The sequence below is a fragment of the Chiloscyllium plagiosum genome, unplaced genomic scaffold (assembly GCF_037043375.1).
Source record: "Chiloscyllium plagiosum isolate Xiang-an unplaced genomic scaffold, Cpla_swu_hap1 HiC_scaffold_7, whole genome shotgun sequence".
Classification (NCBI taxonomy): domain Eukaryota; kingdom Metazoa; phylum Chordata; class Chondrichthyes; order Orectolobiformes; family Hemiscylliidae; genus Chiloscyllium; species Chiloscyllium plagiosum.
Window position 1 is genome coordinate 8,691,108 of NW_028270145.1, and position 24,787 is coordinate 8,715,894.

Below are 24,787 nucleotides of genomic sequence, written 5' to 3' on the forward strand. Positions count from 1 at the left end.
TGCCATTTGGTGATAAATCTGCAACTGCAACATCAGCTATATTAGAGGCTAAAATCTGACATGAATGCATGCTAAAACGTCTTCATGATTCATTTGGAGGTCAGTATTTCTCACCTGCATATAATCAAGTCAGGAATTTGTATACACTGTTAGATTTGGGAGCAGAAACAGTGGCATCATTCTTTTACTATTGTAATATGAAACACTGTAACATGGGGCATTAACTTTATGATATCATCATTGTTCCTTGAGGATTTGAAAAATAAGTCATGCGTTGGTGCTGCTGTTTTTGCTTTCAGGTCAGTATTTAGCTTTAAGAAGTTTCCTGCAAATTAACAGACTCTGGGGCTGGAGTTTTTCAATTTTTGGCAATGTTGGCTAAGCAAAAACTCACCGAGGCATCATAAATGGCACCTTTTGAACTTGCTACTGCTACCACATTGAAGGACAACAACAGCAGATATATGGGAACAACACCATTTGCAAGTTCCCCTCCAAGCCACTCACCACCCTGACTTGGAAGTATATGGCCATGTTTGGTCAGATGACACTGGAGGCTTTAATAGCCCTAGAGGGCATAGACATCTTGAGGATGCCCTCTCCAAAGGCAGCTGCACCTTCCATGGCTTGAGCTTTCACAGGGCCAAGGATGGCAGGTAGGGTGGATGTGGAAGGCCCATTTATCTCTCGGTGTGTCCTGAGAGGATACATCTGGAGTGCCAATGTGTACTTTCTCCTCTAGCTAAATGCCAACTGGCACCACCCAATCTAATGAAGAAAGGGCACCTGGTATAAGGTTAAGGTCCCCCATTCTCGGTCGTTTTGCCATTGGGACAGAATACCAATGACTAGAGCAATGGTTTGCAGTCAGAGAGACATAGGGACACAGCACGAAAGCAGACCCTTCAGTCCAACTCATCCATGCCAACCAGATATCCTAAATTAATTGAGTTCCACTTGCCAGCATTTGGCCCCTATCCCTCTGAGTCCTTCCTATTCATATACCCATTCAGATGTCTATTAAAATGTAGTAATTGTACCAGCCTCTGCCACTTCCTCTGGAGGTCATTCCATACACACACCACCCTCTGTGTGAAAAGGTTGCCCCTTAGGTCCCTTTTAGAGTCAAAGAGTCATAGAGATGTACAGCATGGAAACAGACCCTTCGGTCCAACACGTCCATGCCGACCAGATATCCCAACCCAATCTAGTCCCACCTGCCAGCACCTGGCCCAAATCCCTCCAAACCCTTCCTATTCATATACCCATCCAAATGTCTCTTAAATGTTGCAATTGTACCAGCCTCCATCACATCCTCTGGCAGCTCATTCCATAAACGTACCACTCTCTGCGTGAAAATTTTGCCCCTTAGGTCTCTTTTATATCTTTCCCCTCTCACTCTAAACCTATGCCCTCTAGTTCTGGACTCCCTGACCCCAGGGAAAAGACTTTGCTTATTTATTCTATCCATGCCCCTCATAATTGTGTAAACCTCTAAAAGTTCACCCCTCAGCCTCCGACGCTCCAGGGAAAACAGCCCCAGCCTGTTCAGCCTCTCCCTGTAGCTCAGATCCTCTAACCCTGGCAACATCCTTGTAAGTCTTTCCTAACCCTTTCAAGTTTCACAACATCTTTCCGATAGGAAGGAGACCAGAATTGCACACAATATTCCAACAGTGGCCTAACCAATATCCTGTACAGCCGCAACATGACCTCCCAACTCCTGTACTCAATACTCTGACCAATAAAGGAAAGCATACCAAACGCTTTCTTCACTATCCTATCTACCTGCGTCTCCACTTTCAAGGAGCTATGAACCTGCACTCCAAGGTCTCTTTGTTCAGCAACACTCCCGAGGACCTTACCATTAAGTATATAAGTCCTGCTAAGATTTGCTTTCCCAAAATGCAGCACCTTACATTTATCTGAATTAAACTCCATCTGCCACTTCTCAGCCCATTGGCTTTAGTGCATAAGAAAAGTTACATATATCCAGCAGATTCTGAGAGTGCTGGACGAGACTCTCCATGACCACCACAAACCTGTTCATGGAAGTAATGAGTCACTTGCATGCCTGAGGCAGTATGGTGCCAACAACGTTGGTGAAGTCCTGCAAGATGTGTCTGTTTTCCTGGGCCTTGAACACAACTACCTGCTGGCCCCGGGTTTGTCTGTGCATATCCATGAAGTTGTTAATGGCTGATACCATGGGATCCTCTCCTGCCTGGGTCTGAGCAGGTACCTGATCTCTGGCAGTCCCATGAGTGCCAGCGATCCTGGAATGTCCTCCCTTGACCAGCTGCAGAGATGTAGCAGTGATGTGCTCATCCGCAAACTCACTGATAGTTTGATTTTAACTCAAGTTATGGGATGTGGCTTCACTGTCTGGACCAGCATTTATTGGCCATTCCTAGTTGCCTTTGAGAAGGTGATGTTGAGTTGCCCTCGTGAACTGTTGCAGTCCATTTGGAATAGGGACATCCACAATGCTTTAACAAAGGAGTTCCAAGACTCCTTTCTCCAGTGTCGTGTTTATGACAGTCCTTGAACGGAATTTTGTAAATGACATTAGTTTTGCTTGTTGTCTGTATAGGGTCTTTCAAGTTCATTAGCTGCTGCTTTAGTGTGTTGGTGGGTTTGTGGGCTACGCAATGAACACAATCCACAGGTTTCTCAGCAACAAACCCAAACAAGCTGACAAAACACATCCAGAAACCATAGCCACTCTCCCCTACATCAAAGACATCTCAGAAATGACTGCCAGACTATTCTGACCCCTTGGCATCATAGTGGCCCACAAGCCCACCGACACACTGAAACAGCAGCTAATGAATTTGAAAGACCCTAGACAACAAGCAAAACTAATGTTATTTACAAAATACTGTGCAAGGGCTATAACAAACACTACAGTGGACAAACAGGCAGAAAACTAGCCACAAGGATACATGAACATCAACTAGCCACAAAAAGACATGACCCTCTCTCACTAGTATCCTCATACAGTTGACGAAGGACACCACTTCGACTGGGCCAACACATCCATCCTAGGACAAGCCAAACAGAGACATGCACAAGAATTCCTACAAGCATGGCATTGCAACCAGAACTCTATCAACAAACACGTTGATTTGGATCCCATTTACCAACCCTGAGAAAAAGAACAGGAAATGACATCACCATAAGAAATGACATCACCACAGGAAATGACATCATCAACCCAAACAAACCCAAACATAGAAATAAAAAGCAGGAATCATCAGCAGTGCTTTGTCTGGAGGCTCACTGAAGATGTTACCTAGTATGATGATGAAACATTTGAAAATGAACCTTCCAGCTCAGTGAGCAAACCGACATCCACATCCAATAGTAGAACATGACAGATAGAATATAATGCGGAAAAATGTGAGGCTATACAGATATGCAGAGTGTTTTTAAATGGTATGGTGTTGGAAAGTGTTGATATGCAAGGGACCTAGGAGTCCCTGTCGCTAAGTCAGTGAATGCTAATGTGTAGTTGTAGCAAGTTATTAGGAAGGCTAATGGAAGGTTCATTGCAAAAGCATTTGAGGGAAGTCCTATTTTAATTGTTTAGAAGCTTGTTTAACCTCCACCTAGAGTACAGCAGTTTTGGCCTCTTTATTGTAGAAAAGATATTATTGCCATAGAAGGAGTGTTATACAGGTTCACCAGCCTTGCTCCCAGGATGGCAGGACTGTCCTGTGATGAGAGACTGGCCAAACTGGACCTGTCATCTTGTGTTTTGAAGAATGAGTGGTGATCTCAGTGAGATTACAAAATAATTAAATGGAATAGTCAGGGGACATGCAGGTAAGATGTTTCCCTGGCTGGGTGTCCGGAACCAATGGGCTTAATTTGCAATTAAGTGGGATACCACTTGGGTCCAAGTTAAATAAATCATTTTTTTTTTACTCAGATGGTTGTGAACCTTTGTCATTCTTTACCATAGGTAGGCTCTGGAGGCTCAGTCGTTAGGTATGCTTAAGGTAAAGATTGATAGATTTCTGATTACCAGTAGCGTACAGGGTTATGGGGAAGGACTGTTTTAAAAGGCACTGTAGTGTTTGATCAGTCATGATCATATTGACTGGCCGGGGCAAGCCCAATGGGTGAGTGACCTAATGCATTGGATGAGTGAGTAAAAGCGACATTGAATACTTGCACATTTTGATAGTCATAAGTTGAGAGAAACCCTTGATGAAAGCCCTTAGTCATTCACTTAACATCCTCTCTGCTTTGCCACCTGCCACTGCACTCCTCATTCATTTGCTTTCCCACTTACCCGCTCATAGCTTGTCACAATGTCTTTGGAACGTTGAGTTCTGGAATACAGCCGTTTAGTGCTGCACAAAGAGAGCGTGTTAATCCTGTGATTGCCACTTCCCAGAAGATTTCATTCAATGTGTTCTTGATTTAGAATGCCACTGGCGGCATTAATTTTGTGACAAAACTCTGGGGTGCTGACATCTGTTAGCCTTTGGAAATGGATACAGCAAATGCATTGAGTAATCAAACAATGCTTCTTTCCAATGTAGGCAGCATGCAAACAGCGTGTTGCCCACATTAAATGTAGCTGAGTGGCTGTACACATTAGCACAGATCCTAGTTTGTGTGAGAATGAAACATGCAAGATTCTTAGAGAACTTGACATGATAGAAGCAGAGAAGTTGTTTCTCCTTGTGGGATAGTCTGGAACCAGAGGGCAGAATCTCAGAAAAAAGTGTCTCAGATTTAAGACACAGATGAGGAGGAATTTTGTCTCAGTGGATAGTAAATCTGTGGAATTCTTTAACGTGCATGGCTGTTAAAGTTGGATCATTATGTATATTCAAGACTGAGATCTTCAGATTTTTCCAGAAAGGGAACTGAGGGTTATGGGGAAAAGGCAGGTCGATGGAGTTGAGGATTATCAAATCAGACATGATCAAAATTGAATGGCTGAACAGATTTGATGGGCTGAATGGCTTACTTCTACTCTAGGCCTTTTGGATTTATATGGTCGGTTTGTCCCCTTCCAACAAAAGCTGTTCTCCCTCACAGAGATATGTCTTTGCTGTCGGTAATGGATTATTTTCTTTAACATTTGAGTTATTATTTTCCTAGTTCACACCAGCCTCATCCCTATGTAATTATGATGATTTAAGTTTAGTACATTCATGTCTCTATGGTCGTTGTTCCCTGAGGGATCTCTCACCCTGATTCATTAAATTCATTAAATCTGCCTTATTACACTTTACCAAATCCAAAATATCAGTTCTGAGGAAGGGTTACTGGACCTAAAACATTAACTGTGATTTCTCTCCACAGATGCTGCCAGACCTACTGAGCTTTCCCAACAATTTCTGTTTTTGTTCCTGATTTATAGCATCTGCAGTTCTTCCGGTTTTTATATTGTTGCAGGAAACTGTCCCAAATGGATTCAATGAATTCTTCCTTGTGGCTACCTTTTCCAAATTGATTTTCCCAATCTATATAGAGATTAAACTAATTCATGATTAGAATACTGATATTATTATTTTACGTGCTCTCTTTATCTTATGAATTACTCTTTGTCCTTCATAGCACCTATTGTGAGAGAAGCTGGAGACTCTCCTGCCATTGTTTTCTTCCCCTTTATATTTCTTTCTTACACACATATAGATTCTACTTCTTCAGATTAAACATCATTTCCGACTATTGTACTTATTCGAGCCACTACCCACTCTTTACATACTCCTGAATAGTTAGTTCCCAACTTTGATCTCCTTGGAATCTTATCTCTGTAATGGCTATGAAATCATGCCTAATAACCTCTTTCCATGCTTTTAATTCATTTATTTTGATCCTAACATGTCACGCATTCAAGTAAAGAGTGATTAATTTTGCCTTTTCACCAACGTGCCCCCCCCTCCCCCCAATGACCCTCTTTGCTGCTTTTCTACAGGCTTGTACAGTCTGTCCTTGCCCATCCCACTCTGGGTTTCATCATAATTGTTGCTAAACAAAGCTGCCATATTCTTCTGCTTTGGAAGCTATGTATTCCCCTCCTCAAATTGAGTTAGATTCCTTTCTATAACCCTAATTTTTCAATTTGCTAGGATACCAGTCCTAGCTCAGATCAAGGGGAAGTCATCTGACTGGAAAAACACTATTCCATTCCAATATTGGTGCCAATGTCCTATAAACTGAAATCCATTTCTCCCACACCAATCATTAAGCCATGTATTTAACTCCTTGACTTTATTTACCCTGACCTAGTTTGCCCATGGCTTAAGTTGTAATCTTGAGATCCATCCCAGGGTATGAAAAGATGCCGTGGAGAGAAAACAAATGTGCTTGTGGGTAATTTACCAAAGTTTGCTGGATACTGAGGTGGTTCCTGCAGATTGGAAAACAGCAAATTTTACGCCACTGTTTTTTTTTTAAAAAGAGGCAGATAAAAGGCAGGTAACTATAGGCCCATTAACTTAACTTGTGCAGTGGGAAATATGCTTGAATCTGTAAACAAGGAAGAAATAGCGAGACATCTGGATAGAAATTGTCTCAATGGGCTGACACAGCATAGGTTCATGAAAAGCAGATCATGTTTAACTAATTTACTGGAAGTCTTTGAGGACATTACAAGTGTTGTGGATGATGGGGAACTGGTGGATGCAGTGTATTTGGATTTCGACATTTGACAAGGTGCAGCACAAAAGGCTGCTGCACACAGTAAAGATGCATGGTGTTATGAGTAATGTATTACCATGGATAGAAGATTAGTTAACTAACAGAAAGCAAATAGTGGGTATTTTTCTGGTTGGCAATCAGTGGCTAGTAGTTTGCCTCAGGGATCAGTGTTGGGACAGCAACTGTTTACAATTTAGAGTTGGGGACCAAGGCTAGTGTGGAAAGTTTACAGATGACACTAAGATGAATGGTAGAGCAAAGTGTGCAGAGGATGCTGAAAGTCTGCAAAGGGGCATAGATGGGTTAAGTGAATGGGCCAGCATCCTAGCAAATGGAATACAGTGTTGGTAGATGTGGGATTATCCATTTTGGTAGGAATAACAGCAAAATGGACCATTATTTAAATGTTGAAAAAATGCAGCATGCTGCTGTGCAGAGGGACCTGGGTGTCCCTGTGCATGAATTACAAAAAGTTGGTTTGCAGGTGCAGCAGGTAATTAAGAAGTTTCTGTCCCTGATTATATTTCCCCTCCACTACTAGTTTCCTGTTTCCTTTCCTTACTTGAATGGCTCCCTGTACCACGGTGTCATGGTCAGTTCCCTCATCCTCCCTGACGCTTACAGGAACTTTTTCATCAGCTGAACAAATGTAGAGGCACAGGCTTCCCATGAGCTGCTCCTCATGTCCCTATACTTGCCTGACCTACAATCACACCCTTCTGTTCTTGATCACAATGAATGAATAATTTTAAGGGACATGACTGTCTCCAAGAGTGAAATGCCAAGGAAGTTCCCCAAGTCATAAAGTGGCGAATATCTACAGCTCTGACCCCTGCTCCTCAACTTTGATCTGTAGTTGGCAGATACTTGCCACAGATGTGTTCACTGTGGATCAGCTAGGTGTCCAGCAGTTCCCAAATGCTACAGCTGCAACACATTGCCCAACCTAGCATTTCGATTGTATTTTAAGTTATGAATTAAATCACTCTAGTAACCATGCTGTTTACACTTAAAGGATCCCCACCACTATTATATGTAAGCAAATAGCCCTTGACATCTTATATCCATCCTTTGATGTGTCATGATGATTCAAATATTGCTGGCATAGCAGAATGCTGCCATCATAACTGATGCCAGGATATCAGACATTGATCTGCACAGTGCATTGTATCTGGGCACATGCCAGCTGAGTATTGAGAGAGTGGAAATACTTATGGTTGTGGATATATCTCAGGGCTTGCATGTGGCATCCAGAAAGTGATGTGTGTAATCAATGGCATGCTTCACCTTTCCGATCCTCATGATCCAATTTGTTTACTCTGTTTCTTTTTGCCAAGAAAGAGTCAAACATATTTAACCCTTTCTGTAGAGAGACTCAGTCACCTTTCTTAAGCAAGAGTGAATGACAAACTGGTAGATTCGGCAAGCTGGAAGGAGGCTGATCCAAAAGGTACTGAGCCACAGTAATCTGCAGAGCCACTGACAGCTCTGTCCTTACCTTGCTCTCAGGCTGCAGGTCTGTGTGCCTTGGATGGCAGATTTCAGTGAGCACCTTTTTAGTGAAGTAAAGATGTCACACTTGCAGCTCCTCATTTATGGTTGTGCACAAAAATGACCAGCCGCTGGGAGTCCTCCTCCAGTTCATTCCCCTCTCCCTTAAAGCACCTTGTCTCTCTCTCTGTTACCTCTGCTCATTCTCGCTGTCACCTACAAACCAAGGGAAATGCAAACAATAGCACCTATTGTTGGGAGGAAGTGGCCTGAGCAGAATCCTTGAAGCTAGAGTCAGATGCTTCAGCACATGACCCACTATCCCCAATAGACTTAAGCAGTAAAGTAATGCAAACCACCAGGTTTCATGACAAACTCACTAAGGACCAGTAAAAATCTGTTTGCTAACCATCACCTAATTTAAAAGAAGTTGATGACCCTTTTATTTAGCTCTTGTGTTTGGGGGATCCTTATTGTTCTGAATTCATGATGAGTTGTGCAAGGATAATGGAATCTTTTAGCTGCAGATGACAGTGAAACTGGCAGTGCTGTTGGAAAATCAGCATCACATCAGGCTAACAATCACAATCTGCCTCTTCTTCATGTTTGCTGCGGGATGCTCACTGTGTCATGCACTAAACCCCACATCATCCTCATCAAAATAGTATCTGGCACCAAACCTGTGCATGCATGACACCAATACCATTTTAAAATTTAAATTATATGTGTAACATTGCGAGTCCCAATGCTCAACAATCGAATTTGCAGCCTGATTTTCCAACATTAAGCTTGACTGCTAACAAAGATATTGCTGCCTTGAAACAGGTTTGTGAGGTTGCCATATTCTGCTGATGTGCCATTAACTGGCTGTGTGTAGGAGCCATGTTCGATAGTCACACTATTTATTCAACTCATCCATGCTTTAAATTTTACAACAGGAACCATTGCCTTGGTCTGTTTGGGTGATACCGGACACTTTACATAACATTTCAGGTTCTGTATAGTACGTTTCTGTGCTCTCAATTAAATGCTTAAACTAAAGGTGTGGAAAGTCAAAAAAAGCTGGGAATGTTGCCTGGATAATGCATTCAGTGAAAAATACTGCATTTATGGCAGGAGAGTTTTATATTTTCCTGTACTTATTTTTGCTTCTCATCATGGATCCTGGTATAAGCCTACAGAGACATCACAGGTGTTAGCTTAGAAAATAATATATTTTTAGACACTTCTGCCTCAGTTATATGCCTCAGATCAGATTCATCCTGGAATCATGCCAATTTGTTTGGTTAAATATTCACCATTCCAATTATATTGTATTTTGCTAGCATTTCATTCTATTAAAAGGTTTTTCCAATTTTGACATGGGATAATGGCTCATTGGAGGCATCTGTCCCACTGAAGATTTACTTGGAATTTCCAATGGAATTACTTGTCTATTGTTGAAGAATATTAACTTAAGGAGTTTCCACATCATAGCATTTTCTTTAAGGTTCAATATCTTTCAAAGCTGTTTATGATCTTTAAACTGAGAATTAATTGTTGATTGTGGTAAGTGGGTGCTTTGCAAGTTCATATAACAATTTTTGCTAACTGTCTTAGGAGACACTAGCCTATCAGAAATAAATAGGTTAACAACCTGTGTTAGGATTGTGAGAAAAGGAGTTTCATAGAAATGTTTTCGTATGTTTGCCATTAGCACCACCATTAGTAATTTCTGGACTTTAGTTTCCAGTCCTATTTTTCCACCAACTTTGCACTTTGCTGATTTACGTTGGCTTCTGCTCCCAAAATACTTCAAATTTAAATTTCTCAACCTTCTGTATGAACCCTTAGGCTCCTCCCCACACCTCCAACCCCCAATAACTCTGCTGTCCTCCAACCTGGTGTCTTGTGTATCTCCAGCTTGTATTTCTCTTGAACATTGAAGACTATGGCTTTTAACCATCTAGGCCCCAAACTCTGTAATTTTACTCTTAAGTTCTTTGGCCTCTCTATATCTCGCTCCATTAAGACACTGTTTAAACTTTCCCTTTTGACCAAGCTGTTCATCACATGTTAATGCTTTTTTTTGTGTATTCATTGTCAACTTCTGCCTGATGATGCTGCTGTTTAGTACCTTGGCCCTTTTACCATCATTAAGGTACTCCTTAGTACAGTGGTTTCTCTACATCTTTCGCATTCCTTGTGAAAAACCTAAAGCAGTCACTCATCCCTCTTTCATGGCCATATTTATTCTGGATCGTCAATAAAGCTGACATGGTCTTTAGCTGATTTTCTCTGATACTGATGCAAATAACTCTTTTCGTACAGAGTTTCATTGAGTCACGAGCAAAAATGAACCAACCCCTGCAGAAAACTTAATTGGAAGAGTGATTAATATCTGTTCTGGTTGAATAATGCTTGGATCAAGGGATTTTTTGGTAAAAACCTTTATTGATCCTGGCATTCAAACATTTAGGACCAAGGCACAACCCTACGTGCACCATTAGTCATCTTGCATGCAGCCCAGTGATCTAATCAGGGTTTTAGCCAAGAAACATTTGAGGGGAAATCAAAAACTAATGTTATACACTTATTATTTTCTGGATTGCAGTTGTATTTTCCAGATTAGAAAGTCTTCCCAACTTGTAGAATTCAGAGAGACTGCTAGGATTTGTCTCACTTCCCTAATCAAAGCCTGATTATTTTCTCTTGCAGTAGATGGGTTTCTTGGATCATGAAGTTGCCAGTTTTTAGAGTCTTTAACTTAATGTTTCAACGGTATTTTCCAGGTCTCTAATTACATTGGCAGTGATGGGTAGCATGATCTTCCCTACATTAGGATTAACAATCATGGCTACTCACACAGCAGTTCATAACATTTACACAGTGAAGAACGATCATCTTCTCTCACATTCCTGTAGGCAATTATCTTTTGTCTCAATCATTTATCAACTATTCAAAACTGTTCCTTTCTCGGGTCACGTATTCACTAAATTGATGGAGGAAAAAAAAACAAGGTAGGTTCTTTTAGCAGATCTTTTTGAAAAGTCCTCTTTAATAAGAAATGTTCACTAGTTTATGTCCAGTTGTAGTTGTATGCTTTAATACTGGAATTCATAGCTGCAAACATTGATACAGAGAGCAAATCGGTTGGCAATGTAAGAAATTCATCTTGAGGTGGGAGAATCCAATTGATTTGTGTAGAGAATATCATCTATTTGAGATTAAAATGACAGTTGCAGAAAAAATGTGAAATCATCATTACCAGATATTGTAGGACATGAATAGATTTTGACACTTTGTTGTTTTCATCACAATTCACGATCTAACTTGTTGTCCCTGCTTTCACATTAAATTTTGCCCACTGTCTCCCATTTAATGGACAGTATTTAATGCCGGTGACTGAGAGCTGGTAAATGTATCATATCAGCTCTCTTAGGGCTGGAATCTAAGTGGGCAGCTGTGGGCGTTCCCCTGGATTAAGACTTGGGGTGTAAACACTGTCCCTCCAAAGCTGCTCTCATTCAGAGGCTGGCAGTTGTCCACTGAAGGCAAAAGTGAGGACTGCAGATGCTGGAAACAAGGGTTTAGATCAGAGTGGTGCTGGAAAAGCACAGCAGGTCAGGCAGCATCCGAGGCGCAGGAAAATCAACGTTTTGGGCAAAAGCCCTTCATCAAGTTGTCCACTGAAGGCATTTCCAGTGGAAGCAATGGCAGCTGCTTGCAACAAATATAGTGACCAGGGAGAGGACTTGGGATCACTGAGGGATGTGGACCATAGTTGAGTGGAGGTGGGATGAGATTGCTGGGGGATGGGGGGTGCATATGGGGAGGGTGGCCAGTAGCAAGCATAGAGGTGTGCCTATCAGCAGGACCCCCTTTTTCCAATGCCAGGTCTCTTAACTGTGGGTCATGCTATCCTGGGAGACCACAAGCAATCCTGAAATAGTTTTCTTTCTTTTTTGTCATCCGCTGTGCTGAGTTCCTCTACCTCCCATTAGTTAAATATGGAATGAGTTCATTAACTGGGGTTCAACTGCTGGCAGGATGAGAAGGTTACCCAGAGGCTGTATTGCCCCAGATTTGATTGGAATAGAGGTGGGAAGGTGACAGTGTCTCTATCTGACACTTTCTTCCCTGATGAAATGCAGTCTCACCTTGGATTTAAATGACATTAAATTGTACTCAATGAATGGGCATCCACAATTTGTTATTTCCATTTGTTTGTGCATTTAACATAAAGAAACAATGCCGAACCCTTCACAGGGGCAGTTTAAAACAAGTGACACTGAGCTAGGTAGGCATTTGGTCAGGTGATTAGAAGCATGATCAAAGAATTTTTACTTAAGGAATGTCTTAGAGGAAGAAAATGGGGTGAAGAGGTGTCTGGAAGAAATTCCAGAGCCTGGGGCCTCTGTGACTAGAGGCAAAACTATAATGATGGCATGATTAAAATCAGGATACTCGTGAGGCCAGAATTAGAGTGAATGAACCTCAGAGGATTGTGGGGCTTGTGGAGTTTACAGAGATAAAAAAAAATATATTTTAATTCGAACAGAAGAATGTATACTTCCAGCATAACACCAAACGCTAGTATTACATGTTTCAGGGTCAATGCGTATTGACAGAATTGGAGAGTGGATGATTGTGAACAAAACTCTCATAATTTAACTAGTGATGCCACTGGATTATGTCAAAGCTTTTAAAAAAAATCTGTTACGTTAAGTATTTTGATTACTCCTTTCTCTCCTAAGCATATGTTCACTTAATGAACATATATTTTCCATAAATAAATGGATATTTACCCTACACATATATAGGGAACACATATTTACATTCAAGCTATTCAGACTAAAGGTGATCCCTCATATCATTTTAAAAGAGTTCAGGCTAATGAGACCTTACATATTGCAGTCTTTAACAAAACAGTAATATTGCAGTGAAGCAGCTGTATGTGAAATATAGCGAGAGAAATTCAGAAAAGAAGCTACTTAGATCTTAAATCTTTGTGAATGTCACTTAGTAGATTGTCTTGTATGGGCCGTTCTGCTCTAACACTGTAATGTGATTGACGATTTGGGAACTTTTAAAACATGTGTTGGCTATAACGCGATTATAGCGCCAACACTTTAAGCATTTTTTTAAAGCGCGATTTTTCTATAACCATCACGTTATAGAGAACTACATGAACTCAAAAAATATATATAATCGATTCAGAATGCAGTGGCATCACCTATTGAAATAGTTGTGAGCAGGTATGTTTTTATTTCTGAAATAAATACAAGGTTGAACTGTTCATTTAATACAAACACTGCAACACATCTTAGCAAAGCATTTTATGACGCTTAGGAGTCAGGACTGGTCCCTTTGGGTGGTCTCTAAGTATTACATCTCTAGCCTTGTTATTGACATTAGTCAGTGATCTCTTACATTTTGTTAAGTAGCTGCTGGGGTTTTTCAACTGGATTTTATTCAGTTTGTTCATCTGTAAATGCCTTTGATCCTATGAAGATAGCTTCAATAAGCACTCATGCTTCCTGCCTACTTCAAATGTCATGGTGTTTCTTGACAAAGAAAATGTATTTATTTCTCTAATGCTACATATTATTTCATTTGACCTCACACCTCAAGTGATTTTTTTTTTTGCTTATTCATTCATGAGACCCACAATGCCATTAGGATTTTGACCCAGTGAAGTGGGGAATAAAAAAGCAACTGGTTCCAAGTCAAGATGGTGTGTGGTTTGCATGTTGTGGCATTTGCATTTCTTTGCTGCCCTTGTCCTTCTGGATGACAGAGCTTTGGATGGTGCGGTTGAAGGAATCTTGGTGAATTGCGATAGTGCATCATATGGTTAGAAAATACTGCTGACACTGTGCATTGTTGGTGGAGGATGATGGATGGGGTATCCATCAAACTGGCTGCTTTTTCTCCAAAAATGTTAATCTTCTTGAGTGCTGTTAAAGCTGCACTTATCCAAGCCAGTAATGAGCATTCTGTAAGAGTCCTGAAATGTGGCTTGTAGGTTGGAGTTAAACTTTGGGAGATGGTGAGGAGGTAAGTTACTCACTGCAGGAGACCTGCTTTTGTAGTCACAGTATTTACATGGATAGTCCAGTTTAGTTTTTGATCAATAGAAGCCCCTCACAGGAATAGCTAGATTCTCTCCCGTTGGAGATAGTCATTGACTGGGGCTCATGTGGTGCAAATATTACTTTCCACTTATTAATACAAGGTTGGTTGTGGTCCAGGTTTTGCTGCATACGTATACAGACTGCGGAATCATGAATGGAGCTGAACACTGTACAATCATCAGCGAACATCTCCACTTCTGACCTCATGCTGGAGGGAAATAGCTGAAGTGGTTGGACCTCGGACATTATCCTGAGGAACACCTCCAGAGATGTCCTGGGACTTGAAAGATTAACTTTCAAAAGCCGCAATCCTTTCCTTTTGGGCTAGGTTTCTCCCTGAGTTTTGTGATGGCTCCATGATGCCTCAGCCAGTCAACTGTTGCCTTGCTGCTCACCTGACCTCGCAAATTTAGTTCTTTTATTCATGCTTGAAATGATTTCAAGAGCTGAGTAGCCCTAGTGGAATCCAAACTGAGCATCAGAGAGCAGATGATTACCAAAGAAATACCACCTCTAACTGGCACTGATGACGCCTTCCATCACTTACTTGCTAATGATTGAGAGTAGGCTGGTGGGATGGTAATTGGCTGGGTTGCATTTGTCCTGTTTTGGGGTACAGAACATACCTGGGCAATTTTTCATGCTTTTAGATAGATGTGAGTGTTGTAGCTGTTCTGGAACAGCTTGGCTAGACGCATGATTAATTCTGGTACACTTCTGTGCTATTGTCGGAATGTTGTCAGGGCCAATAGCTTTTGCAGTATCCAGTGCCTTCAACCTATTCGTGATATCACTTGGAGTGAATCACACTGGCATGCTTGGAACATGCAAACAATATTGAGGTCAGTTGTTGAAATGTGATTGGAGTAAGTTGCTTCTTTCTATTCAGTCCTCAGAATTCTGGAGTCCAAGAAGAATGATTTAGCTGAGATTCTGTTCCACAGCTCCACATGATCCAATGATATGGTTTTGCTGCACTCCTGAAAGTAAACACAAGTGGATGGATGGGGCAGATGTTCTAGTCCTACTTGCCCAACTTCTGCCCCAAGTCTAGAGAACTGTCACTTTAAAAAGTGAGGCAGGATTTGAGTGTGTATAAAAATAGCAGAAGTAGCACCTCCATTTCCTAGAGCTCACTGCTACTCAGTGTCCTACTCTATCAAGGTCCTTCTGACTCACAACAAGCTTCCTCCCAGTAGGTTTATGTAGGAGGCTGCTGTATGGAATAAGGTGCCCGCACTGAGTTGATGAGGATACCAAGGTTGTGTGTGGACATAGTCAACCTGGCTATTCACTCTTTCTGGAAATACATGCCCAAGGATTACAAAAATAAAGAGGCTTGTTTAATAGTCTGAACACTTATGTGACTGCTTCAAGGAATAGCAGCTGAATGTATGACTGCCAATGTGTAGTGCATAGGAATTGTAAACATCCTGGACTCTTCTTTACACTTAGGAAAAGGTGAGGATTAGAGATGCTGAATATCAGAGTCGAGAGTGTGGTGTTGGAAAAGCACAGCAGGTCAGGCAGCAATCGAGGAGCAGGAAAATCGACATTTCGGGCAAAAGCCCTTCATCAGGAATTCCTGAAGGGCTCTTGCTCAAAACATTGATTCTCCTGCTCCTCAGAGGTTGCCTGGCCTGCTGTGCTTTTCCAGCACCACACTCTCAACTCTTGTTTTCACTTAGCCACCTGGGGTTGAATTACGGCCATAGAGGGCTTCCAGGTCAGAAAGCCTCCTCCTGTGGGAAACTGATTAAAGTCCAGATTTTCTTTGGTGGTGGCGGAGGGGGGGGGGGTGAACCTTTAATTGATACAGTGATAGGAATACAGGTGGATCAAATGAGATGCGGGACTGATTTACTGTCCCTATGGCAACTATTACTGAGGTCGCTAACTGTCCTGAGGACCTGGAATTTGTGCCAACATCTTCCCTGCACCACAGGAAAGGCAGACATCACGGAGGAGTCAGATGATAGGGACCCAAGGCAGGGATGCACTTCGATATCAACCCAGATCGAAAGCTGGAGGCTGTGAGAGCGGGGACAAAGGGTGGCCAGAGGATGCTATCGTGTCATTGGAGTATTGTATTCCGTCTGGGCACCTTATTTAAAGGAGGATGTTAAAGCCCTGGACAGAGCTAAAAGCAGATTTACTAGAATGTTACCAGGAACGAGGGATTTTAGATATAAGGAGAGATTAGGCTTGTTCTCCTTGAAGCAGAGAAGATTAAGAGATGACTTTATTGAGGTGTTCAAAATTATGAACAATTTTGACAGAATAAAGAGGATATTCTGTTTCCACTAGTTGGTATGGCAGTAACTAGGGATCACAACTTCAAGGCTACCAGAAATTTCTTTACTCAGAGATTCGTTAGGATTTGGAATGCACTGCCTGGGTGAGTGATAGAGGTAGATTCCAAGGGAGGTTCCCAAAGAGAGCTGGATTATACATTTGAGAGGAATGAAGTTAGAGGGCTATGGAATGGGGCTAGCTGGGTAGCTCTTTCAGGAACTGGTACAGACACACACATACACACACTCTCACACTCACATACACACACTCTCACACTCACACATACACACTCTTACATACACTCTCACACTCCTTCTGAACTGTAAAAGTCTATGGTTCCATGATAATACAGCAGTAGCATCTCTCTGTATGTGTGTGAGAGCGTGTGTATGTGTGTGAGTGTGAGAGTGTGTGTATATGTGAGCGTGTGTGTACGTGTGAGTGCGTTTATGTGTGTGTGTGAGAGTATGTGTATGTGTGTGAGAATGTGTGTATGTATGAGTGTGAGAATGTGTGTATGCGTGAGTGTGAGAGTGTGTGTGAGTGTGAGAGTGTGCATGTGTGAGTGTGAGAGTGTGTGTAAGTGTGTGAGTGTGGGAGTGTGTGTATGTGTGTGAGTGTGTGTGTATGTAAGAGTGTGTATGTGTGAGTGTGAGAGTGTGTGTATGTGAGTGTGAGAGTGTGTGTATGTGAGTGTGAGAGTGTGTGTATGTGTGTGTGTATGTGTATGTGTGTGAGAGTGCGTATGTGTGAGAATGTGTGTATGCGTGAGTGTGAGAGTGAGTGTGAGAGTGTGTGTATGTGTGAGTGTGTGAGTGTGTGAAAGTATGAGAGTGTGTGTGAGTGGTTTGCATATTGTGAGAGTGTGTGCATGTGTGAATGTGAGTGTGTGTGTACGTGTGTGAGTGTGAGTGTGTGTGAGTGTGTGAGAGTGTGTGTATGTGTGTGAGTGTGTGTGTATGTAAGAGTGTGTATGCGTGAGTGTGAGAGTGTGTGTATGCGTGAGTGTGAGAGTGTGTGTGAGTGTGAGAGTGTGTGTATGTGTGAGTGTGAGAGTGTGTGTATGTGTGAGTGTGTGAGTGTGAGAGTGTGAGAGTGTGTGTATGTGTGAGTGGTTTACATATTGTGAGAGTGTGTGTATGTGTGAGTGGTTTACATATTGTGAGGGTGTGTGAATGTGTGATTGTAAGAGTGTGTGTACGTGTGTGAGTGTGAGAGTGTGTGTGAGTATGTGAGAGTGTGTGTGAGTGTGTATGTGTGTGAGAGTATGGAGGGGTGACAGAAGAGGGTCTCTAATTGTGAGACAGATGGGTCTGTGTGAAATGCATTTTTCCCTTTCGAGGTCCTCACACCAGTAGATCTTGAGGCCACCTCCATCACAAGTAAAGACTCTTCAGCTGGTCCCCAGGAACACAGACCGACAGCATCTGTAATCCCTGGTGATCCCTGATGCATTGCTCCTCTTGTTTATGGTACAACTCCCAGCCCCAGACACCACTGACCGACCTGTTTACACCGACACTATTGGACACTTATGCCGGGGAAGGGTGGGGATGTTGTTGGAGCCAATGGTGTCACTAGGACCCACTGCACTGTATACGATCGGGTTCATCCTGCTTCCTGCTGCTGCAGCAGGTTCTCAACACAGACATTGATCCATGGTACACCCTGTGTGGCTGTGATGGCACACTTACATTCAGGTCTACTCAAAGACAAACACACAGATATTACAGCACAACTTATAGAGATATACCAAATCATGTCACCTGCATTTCCAGCGTGCCCCCAATAAGTTTCCTTCTTCCGCTCCCTCCCATGACATTGCAGTCTGTGGCTCCTCAGCTGGCACTGAGGGAGACTGTTTGGCAGCGGAGCCTGTTGACCCTGGAGGTTTGGTCAGGCAATCCTGGGGCCATTTGTATCTGAATGGGCCACACCTGCCGAAGGGTTTCATACAGAGGCAAGTGGACCCTTGTCGGCTTGAACCTCCAAGGATCAGGATGGGATGGGGGTTGGGGGTGCAGGCAGAGTTGAGGTGGAGGGCATAGCCACCTCTGGAGTTTCCTGATGGGCCTATGCCAAGTTTTCCAAACGCTGCATGGCCTCACCCCTTCCTATCTGTGTAGCCACCTCCCAAATAAGGGAGCTCAACCAATTCCTCCCAAACTTGGGCACCTTTGATTTTACTTGTCTACCCTTGACAGCCATGCCTTCAGTTTTTGTTGATGTCACACTTGTAGGTTAGGCTCATCGATAGTTTTCTAATTCTCCTGTGTATTACCTTGGGATATTTTATTACTATAAAGTTGCTATTTGAATGCAATTTGTTGTTGTAGAGCTTGATGAGGTTACAGAGATGGGAAGGGCAAGGTCAGAGTTTCCCAGTGTGTACTTGTGTCAGGGTTCCTGGTGTGTATGTAGTGAGTACAAGGCTATTGGAGATGGGTTATGTTGCTGTCATCCCTACATGGGGGCCAGGCCTTTGCTTACTATACTCGGCCTGGTGAATTCATTAAACATCTTCCTGCGTTACCTGTCGGTTCATGCGATGATAGTACTCCTTCGCAGTCGTCACCATTATCTCTGCACTGGCATCTTACATCCCCTGCTGTTCCGTTCACTGCAGCAGCTGAATTGGAGACTCCTTGGAGCTCCCAGTCAATCTCCTCAGCTGGTTTACAGTCTTCACAAACGCATGTGTGCCCATTTTAATCAGCCGCAGGTTTTGAACACTGCAGAAGAATTCAATTTCCCTCTTTCCGAGTGGTGGTAAACCACTTACCAGTGGTTTTACAGCTGCCAGCCTGCTCCCCCCCCCCCCTCCCCCACACACATATTTAATGCCACCCTTCTTAAAAATCTTGTGTGGGTTAGGAGCAGAGGCGCATGTGGTAAATGCTGTGCCTCACCAGTAATCCAGCTCTGCCTGTCATATAGGAGTGAGCTGACTGTTATTGTCCAGTCACTGCAGTTATTTCTGTGGCACCTTCATTCCTGTGGCTCTCCACACAGTCATCTCCTTATCATTTACAACAATGTCAGCTTGCATTTATGTGGCACCTTTTTAAGGTAGTAAGAAACAGGCACAAAGCATTCCGTAGAAGTTTCAACAGACAAAATTTGGCACTGAGCCACAGATGGAGACTGGCAAACAGCCACCCTAAGAGTTCAGTCTTGAAGGAATAAAAGGAGCAGAGAGGGTTGGAGATGTAGAGAGGTTTCAGGAAGGAAGAGCACAGGGTCTGTTCACCCGGAGGCATGGCCAGCAATGATGCGACAATATCATTGGAGAGGTGCAAGAGGCCTGCTCTGCAGCACACTGCAAAAATCTCACCTGACCAATGAGACTGCTGAAGACTGAAAGTTTGTCTATTGATTAGAGAAGGAAAATCAGAGGTGAGCTACTGTGCAGGGAGAAGTTCTGACCCAGGTGCTGAGGCCAGGATATGCAGCGCCCATTCACACACTTGATCAGGAAAAGACATCTGGTTTTGGGATACTTTTATGAACAAAGAAGGTAAATTTCCAATGATGGGGGACAGGAAGGCAGTGAGGACGTGATGAAATTCTGCTGGTCATCTGCTGTAATTGTGACAGAAAAGCCACAAAAATGTTCAAACCGTCTTTCTGTTTTTTCCATCCCGTCATGCAAATTGTCATTGAAGGACGCTGTTGCTGGTGGGTAAACAAGGGATGCATTTACACCCGCGATAGGAAAGTTCAAAGGAAGAAAGTTAGTAAGTAACATTCGCTGGCAGATTTGTACCAAAGCACACTATGCTGAGCCTCCACATAGACATATTGCAAAATGTACATCTGTTATCTGTTACAGATCTTTTCTTGTAGGAAATAGACAACACAATAAGGTCACAATCAATGTTTAGATTTTTAAATGACTGGCTGAAGTAAAATTAAACACTGGAAACCACCTTCTCCTTGTCTGCAGAAAACATCAACATGATTGTTTTAGTGAAAATACAGAAAGCCCTGGGGATGCTGTCAAGATTTGGCATAATCCATACCAACAGCCATCAAAGCACCACAAAACTGACATTTCTTGTGATATACATTATAAGGTAAGTAGATGCTATATATTCCTTCAATTAGTGTTGTTCTTTGATAATTGCAGCTAAACAGAGAGCCAGATTTTGGAAGAATTAAACATTTGTCTAGAATCTCGTCATCAACGAACAGCTGTCAATAGCACTAGCAATGATGAACAACTCCGGGGTGACCATGGGAACATTTTCAAAGGGCAGTTGACAATGTATACTGTGTTCTGGAATAATTTCATGTCTGTGGTTTTTCATGGTCATTTTTGTTGTAAGAATTCTATGTGCTGAAATGTGCAATGTTTCATACAAGATAAACAGTGGGTGGAAATCAGCAAGAGGAAAATGACTGGTCCCAGGTCCTGCAGATAGCATTAATTTATAAGTAATAGAAGACTTAGAACTAGCAGAAAGAAAAATAATCAAAAGAATTAGAATCCATATATATATGTAAGCAGTAACATTCCTGCAGACCTAATGTTTGGAACTGGCCACATGCAGACTATTTTAAAGTAAGATTTATTCCCAAGGAAATGAAGAGGATAGTATCTATAATATATATTACCTCTTAAATATATATAATGTGCAGATAGTGCTGTTTACTAATAAATATATGTAATTTTAAGACCATTATCCAGCGAGTGCTGTTATACATTGGATTCCTCTGATCAAACAAAGGTTTGCACGAAAGGATTAGTGCAACACTTTTTTCAAAGTGATATGTAGATGTTAATTTGTGAAGGTTGAAAAGCACATTACCTTGTAGAAAATTATGAGGTGGAGATTTCTCTGTTCCTGTCCCTTGGGTTATTTCATTACTTGGATACAGTGAACATAGGGAAACCTTGCAGAAAGGTGTTCAAGTCTTCTGACATTGATGGTCAACTTTTATGTCTGTTGATCGAAATAGAAGGAAGACTGGATATGCTCCTTTGCGAATGTAAACTGTCCTACCCAATTTTCCTCTGGTTCACTGTGTCTAGGCAATTCAGTAGCTTGTGGACTGCAGCTCACCACTAAACGGCAATTAGTCTGAGCAACAAATGCTGGTCTTGACAATGATGCTCATATCACATGAGTGAATGATTAAGGAAAAGAATGGGTAAGTATAATATGTGATATATTGAAAGATTGATGGTAAAAACATACAGTAATCTGTTTAAAGAAAATTTGAAGAGCAGAACGATGTAACAGTTTTGTTCTTTAAACATAGGATGAATTGATTAAAGAAAGCACATTGACTCTTATGGTATGCAACTATGGGTGTAAAGGCCAAAGCCAGTAATACTAACCTATAAAGACCTTTATTAGTCAAACACTGTATGTGGAATATTTAGTCTACTTTTGACTGCCATGCTTTTGAAAAGATAACAAGATCATATGAAGAACACTGAAGTAAATAATTCAACTGACCCTCTAGTATCATCTAGGCTCTTTTCACTAGAACACAAAAAAAGATTGAGGGGTTTGAATGAGGTACTTTTGTAAGAAACTTTTCCATTGGGTAAAACATTTGCAACTTTGGCAGATAATAATACCTCCTTCAAAATCATCAAAGTAACAGGTAATGTAAAATATTTTATTGAAATGCTTGTGAGAACGTGGATGAGCCAAACACAAACACTATTGGAGTCCAGAACAGATTTTAATAAGGAACTGAATAAATAATCGGAAAAATAAAGATTTAAAAGGAGAAAAGGCAAAAGAATCAAATGGCCAGTTCTTTCAAAAAATAACACCCACACAATGGACTGGATGGTCATGTTTTGTACTCAAGAAGTTTGATTGTAAATTGACACCAATGCAGAATTTTCTCTGCATTCATTAATAGTTGCTGTAAAATGCAGTACCAGGGTGGTATACATTGAATTCTTATTTCAGTCCATGATTAAATGCACTACAAATAATTATACTGATGTTAGAAGCTTCCGAAAATGAATGATTAATTTGTAGCCAATGGCACATGCAGATGTCAGTGAACCAACTTTCTACTTTTGAGAACTTTTACCTACTTAATAGTTTATTCCCAGTTCATCAACACACACTAATTCACTCTCACTGCACTGTAATAGAGTTTGAGACTAAAAGCATTTAAATGTTGTTTGTGCATAAATTTACTCAAAATAGCCAATCTTACCATGTTGTTTGGTTTCAACTAATGGAGTTCTGATGTAGGCAACAGCTGGATGACAGAACGGTTTATCAGTTAGTGTAAATTACCATGACAGTTCGGCGCAACATATTGCCTGTAGCCCCCTTTGTGAGAATATTTTTAATGCAACAAACAAGCAAAATCTGATGAGATACCAATTAAAGCAGATAGTTCCTTCACAATCCTCTTGGTGGCAGCATGGAGCAAACTTTTCTCAGCAGTGTGACCGAGTTATTAGTTAATGCCCAGCTCCGAGCAGGGTGGGAGGTTGACAGACTAACTGACATGTATTTTTTTCCAGTTCTTATCACATTCCTTTGATTTTTACGTAGATCAAAAAGTTTTAACTTGTTTAGTTTTCAAAGACCATAACAGGCATGCTGATGAACCTTGAATAGTAAATGCTAAAAATGTATCAAATTTAAATATTAAGGAAAATAACTTGGATAGGTTATCAAATTTTGCAAAATCTGTACACAATTGGATTATTCAGATAAAGATCCATAGCTAATCAATTCCAATACTGATTGATTACAATTTTTGATGAAACCTAATGCAAAAAAATTGATTCTGGCAAATTAAACATACATTATAGTTTACAAATACTTTGCTTTTTTAAAATGAAAAATTCATTAACTAAAGAGAGGAAACCCACCATAGATGGTCAAATCAAATTTGAAGAAAACTTACAAGTTATCATCAAAATAACCTCTTTCTTAAGAACTGTAGTTGAGAAATTCATGTGTTTACAAGTTTAAACTTAGAGATTTGCAAACATTTAATTCAAATGTCATTAGTTGTGTATCAGTGGGAACCTCATTCCCATATTATTGTGTCCATTTTGTGTAAAGTTATTCATATTATATTTATGCTGTCCTATGTCACTCTGTAATGAAGCTCTTGATACCACAACCTTTGTTTTATATATTTTCAGAAAGGCACAGGGAACTCCAGACTCTGTGTAGCCGCGCCATAGTTGTGACATAAATTAGACCATCTGCAAATGATCCCCATCATAACATAAAAGTGGCCTCAAGGAACATGGTTTGAAGATCTATCAGCAATGTAGGTTTATTAAGGCACTGTACTGACAAACAGTAGAAACCTTAGAATATTGTGATTTATTCAACTTAATGCTCATGTTGTCTTTGAATTTTAAAGCTTCCCTTTTCAATTTTGATAGTTTGAACTATAATTTAATATAAATCTGATGCAGAGCATTTATTTCTATTATTCTAGGTGAATATAGGGAGTTTTTTTAATTTTTAAGTGTTACAATGGTGTGGAATTAAGGAAGCACAACCTTCCATTGACATGTGGTCATCAATGTTTGTTGTATTTTTACACAGTTATGCTGTGCTGAAGTAAACGTCTATGTGAAATTTACTGGGACTAATGCTGTAATACTTCTTTCAGCTGTTCTAACTCTTTAAACTTAATAAAAAAAAGAGCAACAGGTTCAAATGTCTGGTAAACCCATTCACAAAGTCACAAACCTCTTTAGAACACATTAAAAAGTAATCTAAGTTGCAAATTTAGTCCATTTTGTCATTGAATTGAGTTCTTAACAATCACATGCACTGAACTCATGATTTTCCTCATTTGCTTTTAAATATTTTGAACAAGAAGGGAAATGTTCAGGGGTTATAGCATTTTATTCTTTTCCTTAACAAAAAAGTTCCTAAATTCTAAGTTTATGTTTTATGCAAAAACATTTTGTTGCATTTTAATATTTTGCTGCATATCAAGACTGAAAGACTCAATTAATTTATCTTTAAGAGACAAACTCCAGCCACACAAGAAAAATAATCCAAGCAAAGAAAAGGTATACATACTGCAGACTGCAGTTTTGTTTTTTTTCTCATTAGTCATTCCACAACCACCGGTAATTTTCCAAGGTCAATTTTCTTCTCTTTCTTTCTATCAAAAAGAGCAGCAATTCAGCAGTCGCCCTGCTGCTCAAGAGACAAAGCAAATGCTATTGAATACCAATCAGCAGGAAAGGCAAATAATTT